This window comes from Gopherus flavomarginatus, chromosome 3, assembly GCF_025201925.1.
Source record: "Gopherus flavomarginatus isolate rGopFla2 chromosome 3, rGopFla2.mat.asm, whole genome shotgun sequence".
NCBI classification, from domain to species: domain Eukaryota; kingdom Metazoa; phylum Chordata; order Testudines; family Testudinidae; genus Gopherus; species Gopherus flavomarginatus.
This window is the reverse complement of record NC_066619.1, coordinates 17,453,230-17,467,744: the sequence shown is the minus strand read 5'-3', so window position 1 is coordinate 17,467,744 and position 14,515 is coordinate 17,453,230. Positions and strand designations below refer to the sequence as shown.

At 47.4% G+C, this 14,515-nt stretch overlaps 1 protein-coding gene across 3 annotated transcripts in view; it reads right to left on the bottom strand.

Moving 5' to 3' along the window:
• The window catches only part of SMAD4 (SMAD family member 4), a 43,100-nt gene extending 28,706 nt beyond the window's left edge, over positions 1-14,394 (bottom strand). Inside the window, exon 1 of one of the 3 annotated variants that reach the window (XR_007773260.1) lies at positions 14,095-14,394. The gene's annotated coding sequence lies outside the window, so the exon portion shown is untranslated. The remainder of the gene's footprint in view (positions 1-14,094) is intronic. The other 2 variants (XR_007773259.1, XM_050944734.1) reach the window with 2 other exon arrangements.
• Between the last annotated feature and the right edge of the window lie 121 nt (positions 14,395-14,515).

Sequence of the window (14,515 nt, the reverse complement as noted above, 5' to 3'; positions counted from 1 at the left end):
ATTTGGTGGTGATGGGGGACTTCAACTATCCAGATATATGTTGGGAAAATAACACCGCGGGGCACAGACTATCCAATAAGTTCCTGGACTGCATTGCAGACAACTTTTTGTTGCAGAAAGTTGAAAAAGCTACTAGGGGGGAAGCTGTTCTAGACTTGATTTTAACAAATAGGGAGGAACTTGTGGAGAATTTGAAAGTAGAAGGAAGCTTGGGTGAAAGTGATCATGAAATCATAGAATTTGCAATTCTAAAGAAGGGTAGAAGGGAGTACAGCAGAATAGAGACAATGGATTTCAGGAAGGCGGATTTTGGTAAGCTCAGAGAGCTGATAGGCAAGGTCCCATGGGAATTAAGACTGAGAGGAAAAACAACTGAGGAAAGTTGGCAGTTTTTCAAAGGGACGCTATTAAGGGCCCAAAAGCAAGTTATTCCAATGGTTAGGAAAGATAGAAAATGTGGCAAAAGACCACCTTGGCTTACCCTTGAGATCTTGCGTGACCTACAAAATAAAAAGGCGTCATATAAAAAATGGAAACTAGGTCAGATCACGAAGGATGAATATAGGCAAATAACACAGGAATGCAGAGGCAAGATGAAGAAAGCAAAGGCACAAAATGAACTCAAACTAGCTATGGGAATAAAGGGAAACAAGAAGACTTTTTATCAATACATTAGAAGCAAGAGGAAGACTAAGGACAGGGTAGGCCCACTGCTCAATGAGGAGGGGGAAACAGTAACGGGAGACTTGGAAATGGCAGAGATGCTTAATGACTTCTTTGTTTCGGTCTTCACTGAGAAGTCTGAAGGAATGTCTAGTATAGTGAATGCTTACGGGAAGAGGGTAGGTTTAGAAGAGAAAATAAGGAAAGAGCAAGTAAAACATCACTTAGAAAAGTTAGATGCCTGCAAGTCACCAGGGCCTGATGAAATGCATCCTAGAATACTCAAGGAGTTAATGGAAGAGGTATCTGAGCCTCTAGCTATTATCTTTGGGAAATCATGGGAGACGGGGGAGATTCCAGAAGACTGGAAGGGGGCAAATATAGTGCCCATCTATAAAAAGGGAAATAAAAACAACCCAGGAAACTACAGACCAGTTAGTTTAACTTCTGTGCCAGGGAAGATAATGGAGCAGGTAATCAAAGAAATCATCTGCAAACACTTGGAAGGTGGTAAGGTGACAGGGAATAGCCAGCATGGATTTGTAAAGAACAAATCATGTCAAACTAATCTCATAGCGTTCTTTGATAGGATAACGAGCCTTGTGGATAAGGGAGAAGCGGTGGATGTGATATACCTAGACTTTAGTAAGGCATTTGATACGGTCTCTCATGATATTCTTATAGATAAGCTAGGAAAGTACAATTTAGATGGAGCTACTATAAGGTGGGTGCATAACTGGCTGGATAACCGTACTCAAAGAGTAGTTGTTAATGGCTCCCAATCCTGCTGGAAAGGTATAACAAGTGGGGTTCCGCAGGGTTCTGTTTTGGGACTGGTTCTGTTCAATATCTTCATCAACGATTTAGATGTTGGCATAGAAAGTACGCTTATTAAGTTTGCGGACGATACCAAACTGGGAGGGATTGCAACTGCTTTGGAGGACAGGGTCAAAATTCAGAATGATCTGGACAAGTTGGAGAAATGGTCTGAGGTAAACACGATGAAGTTCAATAAAGATAAATGCAAAGTGCTCCACTTAGGAAGGAACAATCAGTTTCACACATACAGAATGGGAAGAGACTGTCTAGGAAGGAGTATGGCAGAAAGAGATCTAGGGGTCGTAGTGGACCACAAGCTTAATATGAGTCAACAGTGTGATACTGTTGCAAAAAAAGCAAACATGATTCTGGGATGCATTAACAGGTGTGTTGTAAACAAGACACGAGAAGTCATTCTTCCGTTTTACTCTGCGCTGGTTAGGCCTCAACTGGAGTATTGTGTCCAGTTCTGGGCACCGCTTTTCAAGAAAGATGTGGAGAAATTGGAGAGGGTCCAGAGAAGAGCAACAAGAATGATTAAAGGTCTTGAGAACATGACCTATGAAGGAAGGCTGAAGGAATTGGGTTTGTTTAGTTTGGAAAAGAGAAGACTGAGAGGGGACATGATAGCAGTTTTCAGGTATCTAAAAGGGTGTCATCAGGAGGAGGGAGAAAACTTGTTCACCTTAGTCTCCAATGATAGAACAAGAAACAATGGGCTTAAACTGCAGCAAGGGAGATTTAGGTTGGACATTAGGAAAAAGTTCCTAACTGTCAGGGTAGTTAAACACTGGAATAGATTGCCTAGGGAAGTTGTGGAATCTCCATCTCTGGAGATATTTAAGAGTAGGTTAGATAAATGTCTATCAGGGATGGTCTAGACAGTATTTGGTCCTGCCATGAGGTCAGGGGACTGGACTCGATGACCTCTCGAGGTCCCTTCCAGTCCTAGAGTCTATGAGTCTATGGTGTACAAACTTAAGTATAGAACCCTTCTGTGCTTCTACAGCTAATCCTATTTCATTTTTCCATTTTCTTTTTTGTGACCCAGAAGGTTGTTTTCGATAGGACATAACTTATAATGGTGTTTTTAAAAGAAATAACTGTTTAAATTATTGTTATTATCAGAAATATTATTTAAAATCGCTAATATAGGATAGCCGTGAGCCTGTGAACTTGAGCTAGTGCGAAGCCTGAGAGACAGTAGAGTTGGAAACCCATGTCATTTTTACAAAGCCACTTTTTAGTTTTAAATGTATAATGGGCATCAGTTTTAACATTAGTTACAACTCTATATCAACTTTATACTGTAAATAGATCAATGGCATTATCCAGTTTAATAAGCTGGGTTTCCAAACAGTGGGAAAATATAACCCTAGTTTTACTCCTAGGTAAAGCACAAAGTGACCAAAATGAAGTCAGCACAGAATCATCTCATCTAGATTAAGGTAGCACAGAAATGTTACATAAGTCCTGTTGTGCCTTATTTTTGTTTGGAAAGACATTAGCAATAGCAGCATGTTCACATGATAAAATACATGATAAATCACTGCCTCTAAAGTTCCATCAAAAACTGACATTTTCACAGCTCTAGCATGATCTGCTGTACAGATTCTTCACAAAGAAGTGTCCCTGGCCTTTTAAACTCATATTAACTATGTATTTACTTCATGAAAGTTGGAGAAAACATTGTGAAAATGTAAAACATTGGCTGCCCAACTTCTGGGCTGGCAAAAGTTATACTGACTCAAAGGGAAAAAAAAAAAGCAGGAGAATCTTAGTACAACATATGATCACTCTATACCAGGGGTCGGCAACCTTTCAGAAGTGGTGTGCCAAGTTCACTGTAATTTAAGGTTTCTCGTGCCAGTAATACATTTTAATGTTTGTAGAAGGTTTCTCTCTATGTCCATATTATATAAATAAACTATTGTTATTATCTGAGGTCTTGGCCACCGGTCCTGCTCAGGCTACTGCCAGCTGAGTAAATGAAACCCCAAACAGGCAGCGGGCTAAGCGGGCCTGGTGGCTGGAACCCTAGACAAGGATCCCAGGCCCTGCTCAGCCCGCTGCTGGTCTTGGGTTCTAACCACCAACTCCTGCCAGCCAGGATCCCAGCCGCCAAACCCCCCTCAGCCCCACTACCAGCCTGGGATTCTGCTCACCCAGGCTGGCAGGAGGCAGAGTGGGGCTGGCCGCTGAGCTCCTGACTGGCAAGGGGCTGGCAGCCGGAACCCCGGAGTAGCAGTAGGCTGAGTGCTGCTGGCACCCCAGACTGGCAGCAGACTGAGCCACTCAACCCCCCACCGGCCCTGCTCAGCCCGCCACCGGCCCACTCAGCCCGCTGCCAGCTGAGTGAATGGAACCCCCGGCTGACAGCAGGTTGAGTGGTTCAGCTGGCCTGCTCAGCCCACTGCCAGCCTGGGGTTCCTTGGGGGTCCCCAGGCCAGCAGCAGGTGCTGAGTGGGGCCGATGGCTGGTATCCCAGCTGGCTATAGGGCAGCAGCCGGAACCCCAGAGCAGTGATGGGCTGAGCCGCTCAGCCTGCTGCTGCATACCATCAAAAATCAGCTCACCTGCCACCTTTGACACATGTGCCGTAGGTTGCCGACCCCTGCTTTATACACTAGTAAGGAGATGAGCATATTACAGTTGTTGGAGGGCTCTTATCAGGAGTAACAGGCTATAGGAAAGTCAGTCAACATTTTTTGTTTCTCTGATGAAAACTGGCCCACTCCCTGCCTCAAACCAAACCTGGCACTAATAATTGTCAACAACTTAATTTTCTGTTTTTGGCTAAGATATTGATTTTTTTTTTAAAAAAAATATTGAAATTGGATTCAGGATTGTTAGCAAGAATTTTTGGCAAACAAAGTTGTTAAATGACCATCTAAATGGCAACACAGTACTGCTTCCATGCTTGGCTCACCCCCTAGCCTGCTGGTCCAACAGCTGCAGTAGAGGAGGAGATAGGTGGAAAACTGCAGGACCCCAAAATCCACCTCTTGGGGTGCAGAGTGGCAACAGCAGCAGCAAACCCTCAGGTCCAATCACATGCCAATGGGCACCATCACCAGCCTTACGGACCATGGTAAAGTTAGCACAGCATCTGATCTCAGGGACGGGGCACCCATGGAGCCACAGCAGCTCATCCTGCCCTGTGCAGCTCCCCTCGGATGAGATGGATCGCTGGCAGCTACCAGCCCGGGGGAGAGGCGCTCCCCGGCTAGGGTGGCCAGATCCAGATGTCCTAATTTTATAGGGCCAGTCCCGATATTTGGGGCTTTGTCTTATATAGGCACCAATTACCCCCACCTAGAGTGACCAGACAGAAAGTGTGAAAAATCAGGACAGGGATGGGTGGGGGTGGGGGGGTAAAAGGAGCCTATATAAGAAAAAGACCCCAAAATTGGGACTGTCCCTATAAAATAGGGATATCTGATCACTGTACCCCAATCCCCTATCCTGATTTTTCACACATCTGGCTAACCCCAGCCAAGCCCTGTGTGACATTCCAATCCGGGCTGCCTGCCGAGGAAGCGAGTTACTTTCACTTTCATTCCTCAGCAGGCAGCCAGCCAGTCCTCCCCCTACCTACCCGCAGCACCTCACCCAACCCAGCCCTGACGGAGGGGAGGGAGGAGAGAAAGAGGGGTGCTCCTGGGGAAGAGGGAGAAAGGAGGGGGTGCTCCGTGGGGCGGGGGGGGAGAAGAATGGATGTTGTGGGGGACAACAAAGGATACTGGTTCCAGAGCCACAGAGCCTGCCTCACCTCACCTCAGACGGGGGGAAAGAGTCACACTCACAGGGGAGCTCCTTCCCCAACCCCCCCTCCCCTTCCCAGAGACCCCAGCAGCCAATCCCATTCCTCAGACTGTGCTGCATTCGGCTCTCTCTAGGACCCAGCAGCCCTGCTTCTACACTGTCTGGGCTGCCTGCAGAGTGGTGCCCCCAGGCAGAGTGAGGCCCTAGGCGGCTGCCTATTCTGCCTATGCCTAAGAACGGCCCTGCAAAAAGGGTTGTTGAAGGGGCTGAGTGTGACTAGAGCAGAGTACTGATCTGTCTATACGTAATAAGAGGAGGTGGGGCTGAGCAGAGTGACTGAACTAAGCTACCAGATGTTAAGAGGGCAGGCTAGTTGATGTCAGCCACAAAAGTAATGCCTTGAAGAAATGTACTGCTAAGCATGGCTGAGGCGGAGTCCTGGTTTCAACATGCCATCTGTCAGTGCTCTGAATAGAGAGATCTGGTGTGACTGGGTTTGAGATTTTGAGCTACAGATTGAACTATCAGAGCAATTTATCCTTTCACAAAAAGTCCAGCAGAGGTTTATTTTTCCAGCCAACCTACAGCAGGCTGTGTATCAAGTTTTAGAGCTTTGCAAACTGGGACATTTTAGCAGCAGCTGCACCTGAAAGATAGTTTGCAATCTTTATTCTACCTCTTAAACCAAATCAAACTGTTGGCCACAAGAGTTAGGAAGTTTGAAGACAATCATTTTGTCAGGAAGACAAGCAACCTTTTAACTTATCAACCAAGCTAAAATACACAATTTGATAACCAGCTACTGATACAAAACACAATTTGATTTTAGAGGAGAAGATGGTCTATTACTTTGATACTATCTTTGCAGATGGTGTTAAGGCCAAGTTTCAACTGGATATGCTCGTGTTATTGTGCACTGAATCATCCAGAGCTTCCTATTCTGGATTTTAAAATAGGTTATCCTCAGGTTTAGATGATTTCAAAATGAATTCAAACATTTCCAAATTTTACTATAAAAAGATGACAACTTCAGGCTCTTGCTGATGCCTTTCAGGCAACTTGGAGGTATATGGAGATATTCACCATGTACAGTACACTGTGTTTCTGCTCGGGCTACAGCACTGAAGGCAATGATAAAAAAAAAAAAAAATCATCTGACCATCAGCCACTTGATCGGTTTCTATAATACAGTCCAAGACAAGCACATTAGTGGACACAATATGCTTCATGACAGATTTCACCACTGCGACTGAAGACTAACATTTTAAGGAGACAATCTCTTATTGTTTGAGGGTTTACTATAGATTTTTTAATTTAACATTTATATTGCAGGAGCACCCAGAGGCCACAACAAGGTTGGACTCCACTGTGACGTACACCATCAAACACATACATAAACTTACAATCTAATATCTAGAGTGTACTTTGATGAAACTTTTAGTGATGAAAAACAATTCCAGAATTAATGCCAAAAAATGTATCCCAGGGAAGGCAAATTTGAATAGGTAAATATTTCTGGTCCTTTAGAAGCAAAACTGGAGGCAAAAATAATAATATTTTCAGCTTCCAACGAACATATTTATTTGTAGCAACTGGTTATCAAACTGTCCATTTTAACTGGTTATTACATTAGTTTCATGGTCTTCTACTACTGCAGTGTTAGAATGAGAGTTTCCACAATAAACTTAATAAAGTGATGCCCACAAACAAATATGCAACAAAGCACCCTTTATGTCTTGATGCAGATGCCATAATGCCCCAAGCGTGGATGCTTTCCCAGCCATGTCAAATTCTCTCTACTTGCCTGAATGAGGAACAACAACATAAAAAAACAGATTTGTAGATACTGGCACAATCAGCACACAATAGCAACAGCAAGCAGTATACTATAGCACTACACTGGTATGGATATGACAAGCAGTAGATGGATGTTATCCATACTATTCTTTAGATATTAGAATTTAACTTAATTCAAATTGAAGAAAAACAACATTAATGCTTGCTCTTTCACTGATGGTGGTGGCGGAAATGGCACATCCATTTATACTAAAGCAAGGACAACACAAAAGAAAATAAAAAAATCTTTGGCACAATTGTACAAAACAGAATAAGAAGAATTCAGAGAAATGCTTTGAGGCAAATCTCAATAGCAATAATAATATTTGATCTTAATTTAATTAAGAGAAGACAACAATTCAAAAATGTAGATAGCCTCTTTTTCTTGTGGAACAACCAAATCTGAAATCTTAACTGCCTTTAAAGAGTTTATCTGTTTTTCCTCAGCCTCCACCTGCGCGCACCTATTGCTTTCAATGACATTTTACAAGTGTAACAGATTGGCCCTGTAACTGGAACACAGTAAACCTTTCTACTGAGGATACACAAGGACCTAGCTTGGCTGTGCTGCCTCTGCAGGATTAGCAGAAATTGTAGGCAAAAAAAAAATCCTACCCTTACTCTGTCACCTAAGACAACAGCTATGAATCAAATACATAGAGTAACTCCTCACTTAATGTCTTCTCACTTAATGTTGTTTCGATGTTACATCCCTGCTCAATTACAGAACATGCTCGTTTAAAGTTGTGCAATGCTCCCCTATAACGTCCTTTGGCCACCTGCTTTTTCCACAGCTGACAGCCCCCCCCCCCCCCCCCTGCCTGCAGCAATCAGCTGGTTTTGTGGCATTCAGAAGGCAGGACAGGGAGGGGGGAGGCTACGCACAGCATCCTTGCTCCTCCCCCCAGCCTCCTGAACACCACAAGACCACTGATTGCCGCAGGCGGGGGGGGGGGGGGGGAGAGGGGGAGGCAGGGGGAAGGCACTGATCCATGGGGTCCACCGGCGGGCAAGAGGCGCAGGGGAGCTGTTTAATACCTGTATTAAATTGCTTGTTTAAAATGTATATACAGTGTTTTTTGTCTGGCAAAAAAAAAAAATTTCCCTGGAACCTAACCCCCCATTTACATGAATTCTTATGGGGAAACTGGATTCGCTTAACATCATTCGCTAAAAGTTGCATTTTTCAGGAACACAATTACAACATTAAGTGAAGAGTTACTGTATATGGAAAAGATGATGAATAAGTATGTTTACACAGTCTTTTTCAGAATAGAATCACATTTTAAAGTTAGATTAATCTAAATTTTTGTATTTCAATTTCCCTTCCCATACCGCTAGCCACTATTCTTAAGGACTTGTAAAGGCCAAATAAACTCCAATTGTAATACATACAACAGCCTGACTCTGTCAGGGAAGGAAGATAATCACTAGGGCTCTACCAAATTCACAGCCACGAAAAAGGCATCACGGGCCGTGAAATCTGGTCTTTTGTGTACTTTTACCCTATATTATACAGATTTCATGGGGAGACCAGTGTTTCTCAAAATGGGGCTCCCTGTGCAAAAGAGGGTTGTGAGGGTGGGGAGGTCACAAGGTTATTGTAGGGGGATCATCTTCTCTGTAGCGTTCAGAGCTGGGTGGCTGGAGAGAGAGGTGGCGGCTGGCCAGCCAGGTGCCCAGCTCTGATGGCTGCGCCTTGCCAGCAGCATCACATAAGGGTGACAATACCGTACCACATCACCCTTACTTCTGTGCTGATGCCTTTCGAGTTGGGTCAGGTCCCCTACAGTTACAATACTGTCAAATTTCAGATCTAAATATCTTAAATCATTAAAAAAAATTTTTTTAATTCCCATAACCATGAAATTGACCAAAATGGACCAGGAATTTGGTAGGGCCCTAATGATCACACATAACAGTGGGGTGCTGCATATTCCTCTTGGCTGCCATTCAAACTGCATCAGTTTCAAAGACCTACACCTAATCTCTGAGACCCTCGATGAGCTAGGACCTGACTGTCTTAAGTTCCAAGTGTAGATAAAGCCTATGTCAGTATAACTACATTGCTCAGGGGCACAGAAGTTCCACACCCGTGAGCAATGTAGTTACACAAATCTAACCCCCCAGTTTAGACAGCGCTATGTCAATGGGAGGGCTTCCCCCATTGACATAATACTCTACCTCCCCAAGAGGCGATAGCTTACACTGAGAGCAGAACCTCTCCTGTTGGTGTAAATAGCATCTTCACTAAGAGCTATGGTGGCACAGCTATACTATAAGTGTAGACAAGCTCTTAGAAACACACAGATGGAGAGGCTGAATCTCATATCTGTGTTCACAAGGGATGCTACCACTGAGAGTCAAATAAAAGTGTCCCCAAGCCCATAGATCAATGTGGTGACTGGTTAAGGCTTGTTAGTTTCACAGCCAATGGTACACAAGGGAGTGATGGGGGCCAGCATCACCTCCAACTGCCTTTGATAGCCCTAACACAAAGGCTCAGAAAACCATATTGCAACTGGGTGAACTGGAAGTTGCCTTTCAGTGTGAGATCAAGACTCGAACCCATGAGCTTCAGGATTGAAACTGAGCATGTTACCCTCTACACCAGGCCTGAACAACATGCGGCCCGCAGAGGCTCACTGTGCGGCCCATGGCGGGATTCAAAAGGCTCTGAGCTGCCCACAGTGGCAGGGAGCTTAGAGCTCTTTAAATCTCAGCCACGGCCACGATTCAAAGGGCTCTGGGCTGCCCGCAGCTTCAGAGAGCCCAGAGCCCTTTAAATCCCAGCCACGGCCACGATTCAAAGGGCTCTGGGCTGCCCGCAGCTTCAGAGAGCCCAGAGCCCTTTAAATCTCAGCCGCCAGGGTGGGCTTTAGGCCAATTCAACCAATTCCCCTGAATCAGCCCGCCCCTAAGAGGGCCACATGCCCAAGCCCCAGTACGGTGTACCGACATAAGCCAGTGCGCTGTAGCAGGGTGGCCCAGCTTCCCCAGGGGGCAATTTAAAAGGCCTGTGGCTCCCAGGCCCTTTAAATTGCCACCAGAGCACCACTGCTGGAGCCCTGGGGGCTATTTAAAAAGTCCGGGGTTCCCGTTGCTTCTACAGCCCCGGCCCTTTAAATAGCCACCGGAGCCCCACCACTTCCCCAGGGTTCCCGTGGCTATTTAAAGGGCTGGGGCGGTAGAAGAAGGCGAGCCCCGGGCCCTTTAAATACCCCCAGAGCCCTGGGGTAGCGGGGGGCTCTGGGGGCTATTTAAAAGGCCGGGGCTCCAGCTGCCTCTGCCGCCCCGATCCTTAAATAGTCGCTGAAGCCACACCGCTTCCCCAGGGCTCCCTCGGCTATTTACAGGGCTGAGGCGGTAGAAGCAGGGGAGCCATGGGCTCTTTAAATAGCCCCCAGAGCCCTGGGGTAGCGGGGGGTGGGGTCTCCAGATGCCTTTGCTGCCCTGGTCCTTTAAATAGCCCCTGGAGCCCCACCACTTCCCCAGGGCTCCAGCAGCTATTCACAGGGCTGGGGCAGTGGAAGCAGGGGAGCCCCAGGCCCTTTAAATAGCCTCTGAGCCCCGGGCTGCTGCTGCTACCCTGGTGGGTACCCCCTGTACCTGCACCAGTTGCTGACAGCCAACCCCTGCCGCATCTCCTGCCCTGCCTGTACCAATTCCTGTCTGCGCCCGGCCTTGCACCCGCTGCCCACAGCCAGCCCGTCTCCAGCCAGCCCCTCAACCCCTGCCTTGCCTTCAGCCCTGCACCAACCAGTCTCCAGCCAGCCCTGCACCCCCTTCCCTGTCTCCAGCCAACCCCTGCCGCACCCCACTGCCTGAAGCCAGCCAGTCCTGCACTCCTTTGTCTCCAGCCCTGCCAACCCATGCCACACCCCCGTGGCCCTGCCTGAAGCCAGCCAGCCCATCCCACACGCCATCTCCAGCCTGCCCCACACCTTGCCCAGCCTGCAGCCAGACCCTACCTCCAGCCACCTCCCCCCCACCTCCAGCCAGCCTCATGTCCACTGGTGCCCTGTAGTTCCCAGGGAAGTAACCCTGCACACCTGCTTCAATGAGGTGGGCAGGGAGCAGCTGGGACCCACACGTGCACTCTAGCACACCCTCAGGGAGTGGCAGAGCTCATTTCTAGTTCAGACACATCTTTTTAAAAAAGAACTTTAGGTAGGGTTAACATACATCTGTACTTTCCCAGACATGTCAGGCTTTTTGGATCTTAAATCGCCATCCAGGAGGAAAATACGGACATATGGTAACCCTACTGGTACAAAAAATACATACTGTGGCAGAACTTTTTATAGGGAACCGATTGCTAAGAAATGAAAGGCTTTTTTTTTTCCTTACATTTTTTTTTCCTTTCAGTCATCCCTGCCGGGGCCCCGCCGAAAATGTTCGAATTGGGCCCCGCACTCCCTAAAGCCGGGCCTGCCAGCTGTGGACGGGATTCAAAGGTTCTGGGCTCCCCACAACCGTGGGGAGCCCAGAGCCCTTTAAATCTCAGCCGCGGCTGGGATTCAAAGGGCTCTGAGCCGCCCGCAGAGATTCTCAGCCATGGCTGAGATTTAAAGGGCTCAGGGCTCCCCGCCGCCACGGGCAGCCCAGAGCCCTTTGAATCCTGGCGGCGGCTCCAGCGGATGCGCTGGGGCTGGGATTTAAAGGGCTCGGGCTCCCCTCAGCAGCAGGAGCTCTGGGCCCTTTAAATCCCTGCCCCAGCCCCACAAAGCTCCGGGTTCCTGCAGCCGCCAGAGCCCCGGGCCCTTTAATTTGACCCTGATGGCTCCCAGTCAGCTCTTCAGCTGGGAGCCCCTGGTTGATTTAAAATCAAGTATCACCTCCCCACCCCCAACCTTCCTTTTTGGCCCACAGCTGTTTTGGTGGGGCAGCACTGGGAAAGGAGGGTTTGTTTCTGCAGGGCTGGGCAGTGCTGGGGCAGAGTGTTTCTGCTGGGCCGGGGGGGGGGATGTTTCTGCGGGGCTGGGGGGTTTCGGCCCTCAGCTGTTTTCTTTGGAGTAATGTGGCCCTCGCCGCTTTACGAGTTGTGCAGGCCTGCTCTACACCATCACACCTCTATCTCACTGTCTCTGTGTCACTGACAGAAGCCACAGTGCGAGTTTCAGGAACTGAGGAAAGGATATTCTCAGCAATGGGCCTGAAGATGCAGAACTCCTTAACACAGAACAAAGGAAGCCCAAAGCAGATTGTTTTCAGAGCAGAATACAAACTCATCTTTTTGAAAAAAGCTTCCTTTAATAAGAACTGAACAATAACCTGGCGAAAATCTCATAAATAAAAGAAATAATGGTGACTGAACCAAATAATAGAAGGAAGAGTAGACTCTTATGAACAAATTTAGTGTAATTTTATATTTTTATTTAATGCCTTGATACCATAGCAATGGGTATTTAGCTAATGTGCCTTCTGTACTGAAAACTGCACAGGGATAGCATTTTGTGTTTGCTCAAGCCTTTTTTTTTTTTCTTTTTTTTTTAAATCTTCACCTCTGTGGTGAGACTAAGTATGGAAAATTCCAGCCCCAAAAGAATTTTTCAGAATACGTGCAGTACTTTTTAAATTTTTTGCACTCAGGTCTTTTGCTCTGCACCACAGTATACAAATATTTCTCAACATCTGCACATCTATTTTGTTATTTCTTGTATAAAGTAAGTTGAATTAAACCCATTTACTTATAAAACTAATTCTAGATGTTGGTCAGTTTCAGGGACATTTGTACTGATTTCTTTAGAGCTTTGCTCTGTGCATGAATACTGTTTTTAATAATAAAACATTAAATGCATATACATGCCTGTAAGATAAGGAAATCAAAAATCAAAATAGGTTAATGCCTGTAAAGTGGAAGAAAGCCTTGTTCCAACCATCACCTAGCCAAAACAAGATGATGGCCAGAAAGAGGGTAAGGAGGCTAAGATGACTCCTTTTTAATTAGATTAATTTTGTAGTTTAGTATAACTATTTTGTCTGGCAGTTGCATACAATTTTTATCTAGAAATGCTGCACATAGTTAAATAATAAACTTAGAATACATATGAAATAAGTTAATTTACAGGCAAGATTATAAACAGAAAAGTCACAGAGTTTGAAAACAACTTTTACCTAGTTTACAGGGACTCACACAAAAAAAGAATTGATTGAGGATTGGGATTTGATGTTAAAAAAACACAGAAAGATCCTAGTATGCGCTAATATCTTCAAAGTATAAAGGCCTCTGAACACCTTAAAAGAAACTAAAAACATGATTTACAATAAAAAACCAAGATGTTTCAATCTGAGAGCAGAAACCAAATATGATTAAACCCCCCAATAAACAACTAAACACACACAGCACGTTTTAGTTTTAGAAGTGTAACTAGAGCTGTGGGCCACAGTATCAAAGGATAGAGTGGCAGGAAAGGCACTTCGATTATGAGGATGGTGGAAGAGCTTAACAGGGGATAGACTGATCAACAGGAGACTCGAGAAACCTTCTATACCACAAGGACAAAAAAGAGTAAGGGAGCTGGGGAATGGTGCAGAGTGCAGCACAAGGTGGGCAACCTCCTACAACAGGGGGAGCAAGAAAATGGGAAGAATTTGTAAACTGGAGGGGACAGAGAAGGAAAAGCGAGCAAGCAGGGAGGAAGGATGCTCTCCTAACGCCCCAATCCTGCAGTGGGATCAGCACCCGGACCTCCGTGGGGGTGCAAGGGTCCCCTGGCCGCAGTCCGGGGAACTTCGTACAAGGGCGGCCCGTTACAGCTGGGTGGAGCCCCAGGGGCGCTACCTTCGCGCCAAAGAGGGGGACCGAGAGAGCTCCCCTCCCCCCGCTCGGGGGCACGCAGCCACCCAAGGACAAGCAGCCACAGAGCGCAGAAAGCCCCGCGCGCGCAGCTCCGGGCGACGGGGGGTAACCCGAGGGGGGGGGGGGGCGCGCTATCCCGGAGTGGGGGCGGGGCGCACGTTCAAGGGGGAGGCGGTGTGTGATTGGATACAACCGGGGGCGGGCGTTACCTGAGCTCTCTAGGCTCGGCTGGGCCGCGGCGGGCCCGAGCCCCCTGTTCCCCCCACCCCGGCGCGGCGGCCCCTGGTGCGCCTCCTCCTTAGCAAGGGGCCAGGCCCTGGGGATGCGCGACCGGTCCCCTCAGGGCGGCCCCGGCTGGGTGGGGGAGGAGGCGCTCACGGGCCTCCGGAGCGGGGCAGGGAAGGATCCAGCCGCCCCGTTACCGCCGCCTCCGCCGTGTTGTTGTTGCAGTTGCAGCTGCTGCCGCTCCGCCACCGCCGCCGACACGTCCAGCTGCCTCCGCGCATGCGCAACATCCGGGCAGCCCCGCCAGAGGAGGGAGTCCCCCTCCTGCTTCCACCATCACCACGGAGAAATTGTACTTTTGCGCATGCGCCTAGAGGCAATCGCCGTCTCTAAGGTCGCAAAGCG